This window comes from Tamandua tetradactyla, chromosome 7, assembly GCF_023851605.1.
Source record: "Tamandua tetradactyla isolate mTamTet1 chromosome 7, mTamTet1.pri, whole genome shotgun sequence".
In the NCBI taxonomy this organism is placed as follows: domain Eukaryota; kingdom Metazoa; phylum Chordata; class Mammalia; order Pilosa; family Myrmecophagidae; genus Tamandua; species Tamandua tetradactyla.
The window spans coordinates 43,369,352-43,386,523 of NC_135333.1; the positions used below are offsets into that span (position 1 = coordinate 43,369,352).

The 17,172-nt window shown below is 55.0% G+C and overlaps 1 protein-coding gene across 1 annotated transcript in view; it reads left to right on the top strand.

Moving 5' to 3' along the window:
* The window catches only part of TAFA5 (TAFA chemokine like family member 5), a 126,333-nt gene that overhangs the window by 63,083 nt on the left and 46,078 nt on the right, over positions 1-17,172 (top strand). The window lies entirely within an intron of this gene.

Consider the following 17,172-nt stretch of genomic DNA (forward strand, 5'->3'; position numbering starts at 1 on the left):
AATTGGGGGATGGCGCTCTCCGCACACTCCCGTCGCACATGAAGGCTGTGGGTCAGAGGGTTTTCATGTAATTAAAGCTGCTGCGTGCAGATTGACATCACCCCGCCCCCCCACCCCACCCCCACCAAGTGGCTTGCCTTTTGTGCACAGAAGCTGAACTAGTCCATGCATGCGTTTCTGGTGTGCAGGCCCTTTGGTGGGCGGGGGGAGGGTCCTCGGCTGGCTGAGAGGTTCTGGGCCCTGGCCCGCCTCCCTGACACATCAGCTCTCCATGTTCCCTTCATGCATATCAGAGCGGGGGTGCATCCTCCTCGCGCGTGGGCTGAGGGTCTGAGCGTAGAGGGCGTGAAGGAGGCTGCTCCTGCTTCCCTCCCTCTATTCTGTAGCCATGACCCAGGCGCTCCCTACTCAGGGCGGGGTCTGACCCCGAGGAGCCCCCTGAGGGTGCAGAGCCCCAGGACTGGGTCTTGTCTGGGGAGTCTCCTGGAGCTTCCAGCTGGTGCTCCTCACCTTTCTGGGCTTGCGAGAAGGTCCTGGGCCCATGAGTGGTGGCGGTTTCTGAGAGCTTTGAAGATACTGACAGTATCCAGCCCTTCTCCCTGGGGAGTTTGGCAGGGTGGAGGGCCAAGGTACAAGTTGTGTTATCTGTACCTTGTAGCCCAAATGGGCTCCAGACCACGGCCTCCTGCACTTAAGGTCTCAAACAGAAAGCTGCGAGATGAGCCTCAGCACCCAGGACCTGCTGGGCAGACCACTGTGTGCCTGCCGTGATGCTGGAGTGACAGCCGCCACCCTGAAGCAGGGCCAGCACAGGCGCTCACCCCTGCCCAACCCATGGTCCCTGCCTTGGTTCTAAGGCTCTCTGCTCAGTTTCCCACCACCCTCATTGTCCTCTCTGGCCCTGGTGCCCCAGGATACTGCTGTGAGCCTAGGCCAGTCTCAGCTTGGCACCCCAGAAAGGGAAGGAGGTCAGGGCACCCCACAATGGATCCACTTTGCCAACCAGTCCACACGCAGCGTGGGGCACGTCGGGCTGGGCTCTGGCCATGGTTCAGGCCACTCACTCCCCACCCGACGGGAGGTGGGTACAGAGGCCAGGCTGCCGTTCGGCTTGTGCCTGAGACGCGGGGCACGTCGCCCTCCCACAGAATGTGACTCACCACGCCCAGGGAGACAGTCATGAGCTCAGCCAGGGGCAGAGGTTTCTGGAGGTTTCCAGAGGCCCCAGGCCAGCCAGGTCTGGAGCTGCACCTTGGCATCTGGCCACGGGACTCGGCAGCCTCGTAGGGCCCTCCCCATGACTCAGGGTCTGCACCCACAGTGTGTGGGTGGTGGGGTAGGGTCCCACTCAGAGCCCAGGGGATGAGCCTGGCTTGGGTGGCAGGCGCGTCTGTGACCTGGGCTCCATCCAATGGCAGCAGGAGCTGTTACCTCACTCACATGCCCTGCATTACACCATCGCTGGAGGCCTTTTTGCTACTGAACCGGTACTAGCACAGCAGTGGTGTTAGAAACACATGGAGACCTGAGAGGCGCTGGGGGTACTTGGCGGCACTGCTCCCCAAGCCATCGTCCACCTCTCTGGTCACTGGGTCCCAGCTGGAACTGGAGCCACCATCTGAGGGGTCCCAGGCAGCTCCTCACTGTGGCTCTCACTGGGGAGTGGGCAGTGGGATTGTCACCCCATCTCTGGTCCTTAGGGCCACCCCGGATGCCACACACGGGCCAGCCCAGCCTGAGCCCTCCAGCTGGAGCTGACCCCCACGGTCAAGGAGGGCACAGAACCTGTCCTGGACCAGTCACTGTGACAGGGTTGGCGGCCACCACTGGGATGGCCCGGCCTGGGTGCCTCGGCAGGTCTTACTGAAACGGGGAGAACGATTCCCCAGCAAATTGTGTCGGAAACTCCCAGGCCTTCCCTGCTGCTTTTAACTGTCAGAAAAGCACAGCGGCCAGACTGTGCAAAAGCTGGTGGGGTGGTCCCAGTGTGTCCTATTCAGAAACTGGGATCGTGGGTATGACCTCCGTGGAGTCCCTGGAAAAAGGAGGAAAGGGAAGGGAGCATAAAGTCGCAGCGAGAGTGCTGTAGGCAGCAGGGGTGATGTTCCCTGGAGCTGCTGGGGAGGAGGGACGGGCAGGCCGGGGGCACCGAGCAGACATGGTCCCGGGGTGTGGGTCCCATCACAGTGTGTGTGGCCAAGACACAGCAGCATGGGGAGCTTTGCAGGAGGAGCCAGGAAGGAGGCCTTCCTGGGGGTGGGGCTCAGTCACACCTGGGCTGGGCTTTCAGCTCTCCTTTCTACCTGTGAAGACCTGGACAGGGGAGTCCCCCACCCCTGCCCTGGGACCCGGGGGAATGGCTTCGAAAGCCACTCTGATCTTGGCACCAGGCGGAGATGGCCTGTGACAGCTTGTTGGGTGGTTCCAGCTCAGAGCTCTCAGATGCAGAGATGGCGAGCAATGTGTACCCCTGTCCCTGCTGAGCCCCCTCTTCTGGGTGGAACCACCACCCCTATCCTCAGGGGACAGATCCAAAGAAGTGGGGATTGTGTCCAGTAGTGGGTGAGAGTGCTGACCCTGGCAGGGGACAGCGTCCTTGCATGGGGTGGTGCCCCGCTCTCATCCTATGACTCTCATTGCACGGGTGTGCCTGAGAGGCAGAGAGACCCAGGGCCCCGGGCTGCCCAGGACCACGCCTGCCCCCTCGGCTGCCCGCTCAGCATACCTTTCTCAAGGCTCTGTTCCCAACCTGGGTAGTAGAAACAAGTGCTTTCTGTCTGTATTGTCTTTAAGCATTTGCCATCTCTGAGCTGGATGGGACTTCAGTTTAGCTTCCGTGAGTCTGGAGCTAAAGAAAGGTGGGGAGGGACTGGGAAGAGAGAGCTTCACGGTGAACTTGACATTGTTCCCAGCACTCGGTTCTGCAGCTTCAGAGGGCAAAAGACCCAGATGGGTGTGGGCAGCAGGTGTAGCCTGACACGGCAGCATGGGAGAGCGGCAGGGGAGCAGAGCGGACGTGCAGGGGCACCGAGGGCACATGGGAGGCGGGGCACGGCTGGAGGGTGGTGCAAGCCTGATGGGGCTGCAGGCCCAGGGCTGAACAGGGCTGAATGGGGCAGTGCCTGGGAGGTGGTTGTGGCCAGGGGCAGCTGTCACATTCTCGGCAGGCTTCCTGGAGGCGGGAGCATGTGGCCAAGGGAGGAGCCACACCATCTACTCAGTGGGTCTGGCTGTCACTGTAGATTCCCCAGGGGCCCTTCAGCCTGATCAAGTGATCACTCCACGTGTGTCACTGGCTAGACCCTCCCACTCCCTGAGAGGATGGGGCAGGCGTGAGGCAGAGCACTGTGTGTTGTATGGCAGACCCCCTTTTCATGGGAAGTTTTTACGTGTCTGGGGCTTGGAGAAGTGAAAATTAATGTACCTGTCTATTTAAAATCGTGCACCTGGGCTGGTCCCAGCCGTGTGGCCTGAAGCAGGTCCCAATTCCCAGAGGCAATGGTAGAGGCAGTGGCAGGCAGACCAGGCTGTGGCCTCCTCAGCCGTGCAGAGGCTTCCTTGGCGTGACCTGCTGTTTAGAGTCTGTGCTCCGTCCCAAGGGTGCACTGGAGCCGGCTGTGAGTGAGTGTTTGATTTTCCGGAATTTCATGAACTTATGGTTAAAAGTAGCTGTTGTTTGCTCTTGTGAAGCTTATATAGGTAGTGGAGAAGCTTAGACTACCTATAGGTTACTTCTGGAGGACCTCTTTTGATGCTGAGATGTGGCCTCACTCTAAGTCCAACTCTGCCCTCCCTGCTACGTGGGACATGGCATCCAGCGGTGAAAGTCTCCCTGGTGACATGGGAGATGACTTCCAGGGATGAGTTGACACCATGGAATCAACAATGTCATCCTGAACAAAAGGGGGAAAAGAAGTGTAACAAACAAGGTATCAGTGGCTGAGAGTGTTCAAATGGGGTCAAGAGGCTACTCTGGAGGTCACGCTTATGCAAGCTTCAGTTAGACATTGCTACCTGTCTTAACTTGCCAAACCCCAACCAGGACCATTCCAGCCAGACCTAAAGAACATCTATGGCAATATATAAGATTCTGCTAAGATTTCATGTACTAGGGTAACTTTCTGGAAACCTACAACCTCCAGAGGAGTCCTTGGTCCAGATAAGTCCTGAAATGCAGAAGGACCAGCCTCTCCGGAACATCAACTATTTCCATCCCCCCCATCCATATTATCAACAGCCCCTTCCAACATGAAAAAATTAGAATGGACAAAGATAAAATACCCCTAAAAAGTGGGAGAAAGATCAAAGGTGATGGTGGAGTTACACAGAGAAGATTGGGTTTAACAAATTAATATGAGTGCTGAATCATTATGCTGATATTTCTTTTAGCCTCTAGTATCTTAAAGCAGCTAGAAATAAAAATCTAAAATTGCGGAATTATAAACCACACCAAACTCTGAAATCCGATCTACAGCTAATTATTGTAATGTACTTTGAAATTTATTGCTTCTTTGTATATATGTTCTTTTTCACAAAAAAGAAAAAAAGAGAGAAGGAAGAGTATAATAGAGAAGATAAGATTTAACAAATGACTATGACTGCTGATTCATTATATTAATATTCCTTTTGATCTCCAATGTCTTGGAGCAGCTAGGAAAAAAAATGAAAAATAATGGAACTGTAACCCAAAGCAAACTTTAAAATCTGCTGTGTAATTGCTTGTTAAAATATACTTGGAAATGTATTGCTTTTTTGTACATATGTTATTTTCACAATTAAAAAAGCATTTAAAAAAAGTAGCCGTTATTAAAAATTAAGCTTTTGCTCACTTTCCATGCAGGAGACCTGGGTTCAATTTCAGGACTATGCATCACCACCTCTCCCCCCCCCAAAAAATAAGCTCTACACACAGACAGTTAAAGAAATTATTTTATAAACAAAGCTACTGGCCTTAAAACACTAGAAAAACCAGAGCAAACGAAATTCAAAGCAAGCACATGGAAGATTATAATAAAGATTAGAATGGAAATAAATGTCAATAGGAAAACGACTAAAATTAATGTAACTGAAAGTTGATTCTTTAAAAAGATCAGCAAAATTGACAGCTCATTATCTACGCTGATCATAAAGAGAGACAAAGAGCACTCAAAGTGATAATATATATGACGTAATCATCTCCGTGTTGGAGACAAAGCACTTGACCAAATCCGGGCCCTTCTGCCCTCGGGGCACTCGACGATCTCGCACTCACAGGGCCCTTTCTCAGCCCGACGGGGACCCTGTGTCCTACCCGGAAGGGAGATTTTCAAGGAGGCCCGCCCTGTCCACTCCTATTCCACAGCGCCCTGCACGTTCCAGCTGCCGAGTGGGCAAGACAAAGAGATAAAAGGCATTCAGGTTGGGAGAAAGAAGGAAAACCACCTCTGTTCATAGATAACATGATCAGGTATAAAGAGAACCCTATGGAGACCACAGGACAACTCTTAGAACTAATCAGTGAATTCAGCAAGACTACAGGGTACAGGATCAATATGTACTGATCGATTGTGTTTCTATACAGTAGCAATGAACAATCCAAGGCAAAATCAAGAAAACAATTCCATTTAGAATTCTATCAGAGAAGTGAAGCATAGTGTTAAATTTAACAGAGGATGGGAAGTGCAAGCCTTGCACACTGGAAACTGACACAGAGGTGGGCGACGGCCATTTCCAGGCCCACCTGGCCGCAGGTGTTCCTTTTGCAACATTTGATTCCATCAGGTCTCATAGCCCACGTGTCCCCACCCCCCATCCAGGAGCCCCCCGTGACGAGGACTCTCTCAGTCACCACGGCATCTCCTGAGCAGTGCCCAGGGGGCCCTGGTACCCACAGGACACCCCCTGTACTCACAGGTCCAGAGTGGCTCTCAGTCAGACCCTAGGTGGGCAGGGTGGGCCCCCAGCGTCCGTGTGTGGGAGCAGTGGTAGAAGCAGGGGTTCCCGCTGCTCTCGTGTCCTGGTGAGGCCGTCCAGAGACTCGAGACTTCATTTAAAGCATTGCCTCTCACATCCTCCTGCTTTTAATTGGCGTTCGAGGACAATCAGCAGTCACCAGGAGAAATGACTGAGAAAAGTTGGAGGATGTTCTCTTCCAGAACCAAGACTGGCAGTGCCCCTGCATGGGGTTTCCTCTCCCCTGCGTCGATGGCCACAGTGAGCAGGGACTCTAAGGGGTGACGTTATGGGATGGAGGCTGGGGTCTCCGCGATGGCCTGAGAGCCTCAGGACTGCATCCAGCCCAACCTGCTTCCACGCCTCGTGCCCAGGAACACCTTGGGTTGAGCCCGGTGGGTCCTTTGCCAGTGCATGGGTGTCAGCAAGCCGCCAGGGTCTGCGGGGAGCGGGGGCGCACTCCATCGCTCCTGAGAGCGCAGCTTGCTGTTGGCTGATGCCGGAGAGATGCCTCAGCTCTCACCTCTCAGAGACCCGGGCTCCTGCCTCTCAGGGTGCGGTTGAGTCACAGTGTCCTCAACACCCCCAAAGCCAAGCTGCATCTGGCCTGGGGCCTAAGGGCGAGGTTGTGGGTGTTTTGGTTGAGTGAGCCCACAATGATGAGGCTCACTCATCACCTGGTCCTCGGAAGGCCCACCTGGATCAGCTCATGCCATTTTCACAAATACCAAGCTCCACTAAACCCCCTTCACAGATGGGGAAACTGACGAAGGCATGGAACTCACCCTGAGCTTGCAGCTAGGACTGAAATGTCTGATGGGAAGTTGCAGTTTCCTGTAGTGCTCCCGGCAGCACTTCGGAGCAGGCCCCGACTGGGGACTGGACCCTGCCCTCCAGTACTCCCGGGCTCACAAGACACATGGGCCTGTGATGCACAGGGACAAATCAGACAGAAATCAATGGGCCTTGGCTGCCTCAATCAGGGGAGGCTTCCTGGAGGAGGTGCCCAGAACTGGTGGTGCATCAGGGAACTCCAGGCAAGTTGGTCAAGGTCTTGGCCGACTGTGCGAAGGGCTCAGCGCCTCTGGACTCAGGACCCAGGCAGGTCAAGGCAGAATGGCGGGCCTTGTCCTTGTTGGAGAAAGGCCATGGGGCAGTAGCCCCGACTCTCTGCTTCCTTGCCTGCACATGTGCCCTGTGTAAACACTGTCCCTGCTCAGCATCACGGACAGCGCTGCCTGCCCTGCAAGCTCCCAGCACTGAGTTGGGCCAGAGCAGAGTTTTCCCAGGCCAAGGTCTAATAACACACTCAGGGGTTCAGGGATGTGCAGGGGATGACCTTGGGGAACGGGGAGGGCACAGCCCAGGATGCTGTCCTCAGAGACGCGGTGAGGCCGAGAGTCTGGGGGTGAAGGATGCATGTCTCTTCCCAGTGAAACCACATCCCCCCTTCCCGGGGTCTCCCCTTCGGTAGCGGAGACACTCTCACACCATTCCAGTGCGGGCCCCGGAAGTCCCTTGTCCTCGGATGGACAGTGGGTGTGGGAGGAGGTAGAGCTGGGAGTGGAGTTGTTCTCACCCCACTTTCTCCTGTTCTCCCTAAAATCTACCTCTTATCATCTTCCCTCCTGCTTGGGTGGCGTCCCGGTGGTAGAAGTCTCCTCTTGGTGTCAAGAGCTGGACACTGGCCAAGGATGTGTGTGAAGGGAAGCCTCGCAGTTCACAGGCGTCTGAGCGCCTGGAGTGTCCCTCCACTCTCCTTAGCACGAGCCCTCCTTGGCTGAAAAAAAGCCATCCCATTCCCTTTGATGCCACTTGAGATTTCAAGCTAAATTAAGGAGCATGATGATCAAATTTCAGGAGAAACAATTTTATTTTGATCTGGAAGGTGCTTTGACCATGGGATATCAGGGTGGAGTGGACCTGCCACCCCCAGACCCCAGCTTCGGTGGCTGGAGGGGTTGCAGCTCGGGCATCTGTGGCTTTGTCCCCTCCCTCCCCGGAGCCTTCTGGGGGGCTCAGCCCTCTCCCAAGTGCTGTCCCCCCAAAGCCCACTCTCCTATTGCCCCAAGGCCCCAGGCCACAGGCTCCTCCCCCCAGGCCCCTGTCCACCAGGCTCCCCCTCTCCCAGGCCCCCGTGCCTGGGGCCATGAGCAGGTGTGCCCTTTTCTAGACGTGTTAGGTAGGTTTTGGTGGATGGACATGGGCACACTCACTCCACATGGCGCCTTGGAGCCAGTTCTGTCTGTTGAGCAGTACTAACCAGGCCTGGTGCGCTGGTGTCCAGACACCAACAGACCAGGGGTGACTTGTATTTTAATTTCTAAACTTTTTATTTTTGAATATTAAATATTGAATTTTAAATTTGGAAGTATTTATGGGATGATTACAAAAATCATGCAAACCCCACACAGAAAACTCCAGTGTTACACATCCTTATGCCCCCAGATACCCAGGCCACCAATTTTAAGATTCTGTGGCATTTGTGGTAACATTCTATGTACCCCTTTATCTGTTGATCCATCTGTCTGTACATCTGTCTGTACATCTGTCATCCATCTTCTGAACACTTGAGTGTAGGTTGTACACACAAGCTCCTTGAACCCTCCACACTTCTGTGTCCATTTCCTAAGAAACACGGATATTCACTTTTGTAACCTCCTTAAGTTCAGGAAATTCAGCATTGAAATAAAGCTTACAGTTTGGATTCCAGTTTATTCATTTATTCCGTAATGTCCCTTAGAGCCTTTTCTCCTCCCTTGCGTATCCCACCCAGGACCACGTACTGCATTTTGTTATCAGTAGCTCTTTAGTTGCTCTTTCTTTGCTTTCACTTGTGGGAACATATATACGACATAAACTTCCCCTCTCAGCCCCTCCGAAGCACACCATTTGGAGGGATTCACCCCATTCTCAGCGTTGCAGTGCCTTCAACACCATCTGTGGAACTTTCCCATCTCCCCAGACAGAAACCCGACACCCGTCACGCTTGGATTCCCCCTGCCCCTGCCCCCCCCCCCACCTCCGGCAGCCTGCACTCTAATTTCTTTGTGCTTAGATAGTCTGGTAATTTCTTCGTAGTTTCCAGAGGGCATTAACACCTTAAATCTCTAACAGTCTCGTTTGCTTTGATACCAACTTAACAACTTCAGTAGAATGCACAAATATGTTCCTAAACCCTCTGTACCCCAACCTGCAGTTCTTGTCACAAAGTACATATTTATACATTTTGAGTCCAAAACCAGTGATTTCCTATTACCTTTTAGGCATTTGCCTTTTAGATCCTGAGGCAAGTACAAGCCAATACACAACAGTGCTGGCACTTTTGTTTAGTTACCCCTGTTGCTGCCCTCTCTGGAGATCTTATTTCTTCATAGGACTTTAATCTCTTGTCGGGTCCTTTCCTTTCAACCTACAGGGCTCTGTTTAGCATTTCTACAGGACCAGTCAGGGGGTGATAGTTTTTGTTCATCTGGGATATCCTAATCTCTCCTTCATTTTTTGAAAGCAGTTTTGACAGCTGTAGACTTCTTTGTTAGCAGTTTTTTGCTTTTGCTTTTTTATTTTGTTTTGTTTTTTTTGTTTTTATTTTTTGTTGCCTGCAGTACTTTAAATATGTCATTTCCCTGCCTTCTGGCCTCCACCCTGAACCAGGGAGGGGTGGGGCAGGGCCAGACGAGACCCCACCCCTAGAATGCCTCCCTCTGCCGTCTTGCAGAGGCAGACTTGCCAAGACATTGTCTGTCTTGGGCTCCTTTTTGGCCTTTCACTAAAACGGCTGTGTGAACTCAGCTGAACTGACTGAAACCACATGGCTGGGGTCAGTGTGACAGGGTGGTGGAGCACAGGGGCTCTGGAGTTGGGTGGCCGGGATTCAGCCTTGCTGTGTCTTGGTTATTTGAAGCTGACGAGTTGAGCACCCTGCCTGGCCTCCAGGCTTCCATCTGCAAAGAGGGCAGCTCAGTTCTCACCTGCAGGCAGGCTGAGGTAATGGGGTGATGGATGCACCATGTCGGCCTCCCTCCAGCAGTGGAGGAAGGTCCTGTTGCCCTGTTTCCTTGCCAACATTTGGAATTGTCAGTCCTTTTGATTTTAGCCAACTGAATGTGTATGTATTTCACTGTGGTATGGACTTACATGTCTCTGTGGAGCAGTCTTCATAGACGAGTTCTTGTCTGCAGGGCATCTTTCATGCAGTTCTTGCTCAAGGCTTCTGCCCGTTTTACCAGGGAGCTTGTCTTCTTACCAGTTTGCTAGAACTCTATTCCACACCTGAGCCAAGGACTGCCAGTGTCTTCTCCTGATCTATGGTTGGCCTTCACATGTGCTTCACAGTGTGTTTCTGATGAGCAAAAATTTCGTTGTATTTAAGTCCCATTTATCAATCATGTCTTGTATAGATAAGTTTTGTGTGTGTGACCTACTGGTTTCTTTTACCTATTCTTTTACAATTTAAGGCGCATCTGCGATCCATTTCTGGCCACATTTAGTGTGCTGTGAGATAGTGCTCACATGTCATTTTTATGCTGCACATGGATAAAACTGATCCAACTTCTTTTATTGAAGACATCTAGGCTTTTACTAGTGATGATTGTATATACAGTTCTAAAGCACTTTTCCGAGGTGGAGTGGAAGAGAAGAGTTTTATCCTTGATTATATTATCTTATATCTAATTAGCTAATCATCTCCTACTTCTCATCAGCCGAAAGCTGGGGTGACGCTGCCCACATTGCCGTATATAATCACACACCCCTCCGGAGGCCAGTGGATGACAAAATGATCTCCCTGTTTCCTTTCCACTTTGCCAGCACCAGGGTGGGGTTTGCAGCGAGAAAGTCCTAGGGGCTCCCCATCGACCCCCATTTCCCCTACCAAAAGTCCAGCCCACCTCTGGCCTCCTGACCTTCCCCCAGGGCAAGGGGGCTGGACTCTGTGGAGAGAGGGCTGGCAGACCCCCAGGGTCCCCGGCCTGCTGGTCTCTTGACATCTGGGCTCTTGTGATGAAGGAAGGACAGAGAGAGCAGAAGACGGATGCGGGTCCTCCTCCGTCCTCTGGGGGACACAGGCGCCTGTCCTGGGGGCTGTCCCCTGCCGATGGGAAGGCTGAGCTGGGCCCCCAAAGTGCCGGGTGGGAGGGCTGGGTTCTGTTAAAATGATCCTTTGGTTGTCAGAGAGCCCGGGGCCTGCTGGTCCCCTTTGCTCCCAGGGAGAAGGACACTGTGCTGTCACCTCGCGGAGATGTGAAACAGGCTGCTCCACGACCCAGCAGTGCCACTGTGCAGTCGGGCCGAGAATGTTCTGGAAGGCATGGAGCCAGCTGGCCGAATGGCTGGCAGTGTTGAGCAAGGCCCTGCGTGGAGCCTGGGACCATGTTGGCCCCTTGACATCTGGCACAGAACCAGCCGCTCATGGTGGATGGACAGGGGCGTGTCCAGGGGAGGCATGGCGGCTCACCCTGAGGACGCCCTGGGCCTGCCCAGCTGCTGGGACCCCAGGGCCCAAAACATCCATCCTTGAGGAAGGACCAGTGCCGCAGCGCAGTCCCACATGGGACACGGTGTGCATGGCCAGCTGCCTTTGTGTTACCCGGGAAGTGATCTGGCCCCCATGAGCGCCCTGTGCTGCCGCATGACCAGCCCTGCAGCCGGCAGCACTGCGCACCTCCCCCGGGCGGCCTGTCTGACCCCAGCCCCTCTGACGGTGGCAGGTGCCCTGGGCTGCAGAGGCCCAGCACGTGGGGCGGTGGGTGCAGGGAGCACTGGGGGGCCCCGGTACTGGGTGTGGGGTGGGGCTTCCCCCAGAAGGGTTGCCTCCGAGGCCAGGACGGCCACCGTGTCAGGAGTGGGGTCTCCTGGGTGAGTGAGTGGTGGCACCCAGAGGACGCAGGGGCCGAGGGGCTGTCGTGTGGCGTTCCGGCAGCCACAAGGAGGCCCTGCCCTGGGCACAAGGCCATGGGCCCCAGGACTGGCACTTGCGGCTCTGGCTGTGACATAGAATCTGTCCCTGGTAGTCAGCCAGTGGCCCTGTCATGCCGTGGCTGAAGCAGTAGGACAGTGGGAGGCCCTGGGGGGAGCCCAGGAGGGCGGGGTAGGGTGGGCAAAGCCAGCAAGACCTTCACTCCATGCCGAGTTGAGAGAGAAGTGGGAGGGGACAGCGACCCTCTGACTGGCACAGAGTGAGGGGGAGGCTGTGTGCCAGGGCAGGAGCCCCGGCAGGCCCTGCTCAGGCCCGGGACCGCTGTCCCTGCAATGCCCCCACGTCCCTGCACCCCACCTCCTGTTCAGAGAGGAACGGGCACAGGAGGGGCAGGGGGCACACAGGCGCCAGCCACTCCCTGCAGCCAGGCCAGACCAGCAGCAGAGGCCGGCCTCTCTGTCCTTGGGGAGGCTCAGCCCCGTGGTGGCCGCATCCACAGGCCCACACCTAGGACCCATGTATCTTTTAGGGGACACTGTTTGACTGTGAAGGTGCGGTGCATGGGGGGATCTGGGAAGCATGGGGGTGCTGTGGCAGAGTGGGGTGCCTCTCAGGTCCTCACACCAGCCGCATGGTCTCGGGCATGGGTCTTAACCTCTCCAATCTTGAAACTGTGGGGTCCCAGGGTCAGAGGTTTGCGAGCCTGTGGGGTCTCACCTGGCAGCCGCTCGGCCCTGCTGAGAATTCCTTCACGGCTTCCCTTTCTGCCCCTGTGTCCATCCTTCACGAGGAGGCATGTGCAGAGCCCCAGGGGTTGGCCCTCTCTGCTCTGCTCCCAGGTTTGCCCCCTGCAGGGCCCGGGCAGGGTGTCGGGGGATTGGCCTGGCTCCGAGCCTCTTTAGAAGTGGCCCGCGGTGGGGGTACTCCGTCCCCACGAGGACCCCGAGGGACACCAGTGAGACAAACCCAGGGTCTTGGGTCCAGTGTCCTGGCGAAGAAGTCCCCTGTGTACTGGTAGCTGAGGAGCCAAACACCTCTTGGCATAGGTGGGAAAACTGAGGCCAGTGAGGAGAAGACACAGCCCGAGGTGGTGCAGCTCCTGGCACAGGGGCTGGGGCAGCAGAGGGGGAGAGGGCATGAGCCTAGCTATAGGGAGGGGGCCTCAAGCCAGCCTGAGGGCAGGTGCAGGGGGCCACAGAGCTGGTGGGCGGGGCTGCAGCAGGTTGCAGCCCCAAGAAGAGCCACTTGCCCGCCCCAGAGGCTCCAGCCCTAGAGGCTCTGGACCGCACACCCGTGTCCAGGGGTTGAGGCCCTGTGAAGGACACGTGCCCTCCCTGTTCCGCTCCACACCTAATGCCTTCATTCCCTCTTTGTCTTGCATGGTTCCCAGGATTTGAGCGCCCATATGGGGACAGCACTGCCTCCGAGCCTGGGGAGGCAGATGCAAGAGAAAAGAGGAAGGGTTGGAAACTTCTAATGGAATTACATTTCCTGAAATAGCCCTGAGTGTGATTGTGATGTATTTGCACATTTATGAGTTCTGACACGGCCGCCGCGTGGGGCGGCGTCCTCTGCGGGAGTCCCCGGGCCGGGCGCTGCGCTCCCTGTCGGTGTTTATCTCCCTGGCCGCTCCTGCGCGTGGGTGCCCCCTGGGCTCCCGTCATCGCCGGCTTAGCTCTGTCTCTTTTACATCCTGACTGTGCTGACTAAAGTAATTGGCTTCTAGCTGTGCGGCCCCCAGGCACACCCAGCCCTGGGTCTGTGGGCTTCGCCAGAGTCCCCCGGCCCTCCCGCATGTTTTCAGGCCGGGGTCGTAGGCCATGTGTCATGGGCAGCCAGAGGCTCCCTTCTGAGTCCAGAGGGGCTGCGGGGGGTGGGGTGTCTGATATGATGACTCTGGTGGTTATTAGGGCGAAAAGGGGGTCTGAGGACACACCTGTGGGGTGAGACTCACTGAGTCACCCCCCCCATACCCCACTGGCCACAGGATACAAGGGGGCTTTCCTCAGAGGCAGCCCCCCTCTCCCTGCAGGCGGGTGGGCTCGAGGACCCCCAGCCCGCACGTGGCACCCGGGCTGACCATCCGCTCTGTGTCCAGCACATACGCACGCTAGACCTATGAACCTTCCCAGCTCCGGGACTCCTGCTGCTCCAGCAGGTGAACCAAGGCTCTGCGTTCCAGAACAATCTGATAGGGGTCACGGACCCCTCAGGCTGGGTCCCCTGGTCCACTGGTCAAGGATAGAAGGACACCCCTCGCCCCTGGGCCCTCCTCGAGGCTGTCACTGCCACTCAGCCCCCAGGCTGCAGGTCTGGGGCTGTGCATCCTGTGGGCAGCGCCCCTCTCACCCTCTGGCCTCGGGCTGTGCAGGAAGTCCCAGATGTCCAGTCACACCCTCGCTGACCATTGGGGCTCCAGGAGTGTTTCTGGAGCATTCTGTGCCACAGACCTGCTCTTGGGCAGGCACATGCCCGTAGTCTTGCAGCTTGCTGTGAGGGCTCCACTTGCCTTGCCGGTCGGCCTCACTAATTGTGATTTTCATGGGACATAGGTGTGGGATTGGCGGCAGCTCCTTCCCCTACGACGCTTTTCCTCTGAAGAGGTCATGGCACTCGGGTGTGCGGAAGAAGGGGGAATGCTGTGTCCCGAAGGCCCTACCTGCAGGAGGGCTCTGAGTCCAGACCACTTAGCAGGCCGGAGGCAGCTCTTAGGGGAGCCCCACGAGTGCAGCTGAGTCAGCTCTAGCAGCCTTTTCCGGGCCAAACCTGCAGCCATCAGTCAGCCGGACCTCGAGAGCCCCTGGCTGGGATCCACCCCACACCCCAGCCTGACCCGGTGAATGGGGCCCCGGAGCCCATGACGCCAGGGTCAGTTGTCGGGGTGGGGGCCCAGTGCGGCCCGAAAAGAGTCAAGCCCAAGGTCGCAGCTCCTGGTGGCCAAGCCAGGGTTTTAGGCGCCACTGGTTAATGACCCAGCAATTTTGGCATCTCATCAGGGTACAGGAAAATGCTGGGTTGAGGCTTTTGTCAGGGACCTGATAGCGAGAAAGTGCCTTCCAAGTTGTGCGAGGGCAGTTTCACATGATGGAAACCGTTATCAACGGCGGCTGCTCGGCAGGAGGCTTTATTGGCCTCTGGTGACTATATCCTCCATAATAAATAAGGCCGGAAAACGGCACTTCCCAAAACCGGGACAGCAGGTACTAACTTATCTGTTTGAAGGAAAACCCTAAACCTGGTTAAGTCGAACTGTCATTGCTCGTTAACCATAAATTAAGGGTCCAGGGGGAGCCATCAGCCACAGGTCTTTATTAGAAAACACGAGAGGAGCTTTTGTGTTTCAGCATCACCATCCGTCTGGGAGGAATAGAACAGGCTGTTGGAACACTCTTCTTAAATCACGTCTTTGACATCTGTGTTGTGCAGAAGATGCCCTCCTCCCACCCGGGGAAAGATTCTCAACCTGACCAAGTACAGCAATGATTCTTCCCCAAAAGGATATGTCCAGGTGGCAGCCTGTGGACATGGCCGTGGTGGGAGAGAGGGAATTCGCAGGTGTAACTAAGCCCAGGGCTCAGGATCCTGAGATGAGGTGGGGAGATAATCCGGGATTGGGGGGTGGGGGCTCAAGCCAATGGCTGGGGTCCTTGTAGGAAAAGGAGGGAGCTATGACAGAAGCCATGTGACACAGAGGCAGGCACTGGAGAGATGCAGCCACCAGTTGTGGAACGCCTGGAGCCCCCGGGCGCTGGAGGAGGCAGGAAGGAGCCTCCTGGAGGCAGGAAGGAGTCTGCTCTCCAGGACCACAAGAGAGTGCTTTCCTACTGCGAGGTACCACACCCGGAATGGCAGCCCCAGGAACCTAGGACAGGTGTCCAAGGAGCACTGAGGGGCTCAGACTGTCTCTTGGCTGGAGGTCCCAGAGTGCTTTCAGGGAGGATGTGCTTTGGCCTCCATTGGGGCATTTCTGACCCCAGTGGAGGCCACAGAAAGCATGGGAATTCTCAGTGGACTGGTCTTGGCTTGTTGGGGCTTGGGGCGGCCTCTGTTCCTGTCGGAATGTCAGAATCCACCCTGCTTTTCCATCAGTGCTCAGCCCCGCTCAGCCCCCAGAGCTGTGCGCCTTCAGAGGCCCATGTTCTGCTCTTGTCGCTGTCATGACATAGCCAGCTCCCTGGAAAGACCTGCTGTCCAGCTCCACAAGCCTGCCTCTAAGACAACTTAAAGTCCGGTTTGCCATCTGCATGGTCCCTGGGTCTTCCCGAAGCCTGATGCAACCTGCAAACACTGCCAGCCCTGGACCCCTGAAAAGTTCTCCCCTGCTGCCCACCCACAGGACGTGCCAACCCCAGGACCGCATGGTCAGCTCTTGCTGAGGGACCAAGGCCGGGTGTGGAGGAAGACAGGAATAGCTTCCCCCAAGTCTCAAGTGCAACCTAATGACTGAGGGTCAAGCCCAGGATCCAAAGCCAGTTTCCTGGGCTCTGATTGCATGTCTCACACCTAGCTGCTGCAGGTCCTTGGAGCAACCATTTCACCCCTCCAGGTCTGTTTTCTCACCTGCAAAACGGGGGTAACCCCTGTTTCTAGGGCTGGAGAAAGCATCCATTAATTGTAGACACCATTACATTATATTTTCCAATCTCAGCTAATATGGGAAGACATTGACCCCATAGATTCCCTTCTTTTGGACCTTGAATGAAGAGTCTCTTTATTCAGTGCCTGTTTATTTGATCCTAATTATTGGGCCTTAAGTAATGGACTCTGGCCAGAGCGGTTTGTAGGAAAACGTTCTACACTTCTGCTGCCTGCATAGTCTCATAATATGATGATCTGCTTTATTATTAATTTTTTTTAACTTATACCTTTAAAACTAGAATTTGAGTTAAATATTTAGGTAAGAATTTGTAAGATAGACAAAAATAATATAATCTAAAGTAGAAAATTGAAATATTTTTTCATTACCCAGGTGAAATTCTATTAGATTTTTTAAATGGAGAGTGTTAATTGAGCTCAAATGTATCAGAAAGAAAAGGAAACACGTGAGATTGAAGAAAATGCTGAAGACCAGATGACTATCCTCCGGCGAGGTTGATGTGGCCAAATTTCTTGGCTGTGTTTGGAATTGTGGTTCAAGCACACTCTCTTGCAGAGTTTGAAGATGTCTCTTCGCTGCCGTCTCATGCCTTTTGTGGGTAACTTCCCGGGCCTTGGGTGCCTTCTTCCCGCCCAGCCCCAGAGCATTTTTGAGTTTGATTTTTAACCTCTGGAGTCCAAGGCATCCTCAGGTTGATCTAGGTGGATCGAAACCCCAGCCTGTACGT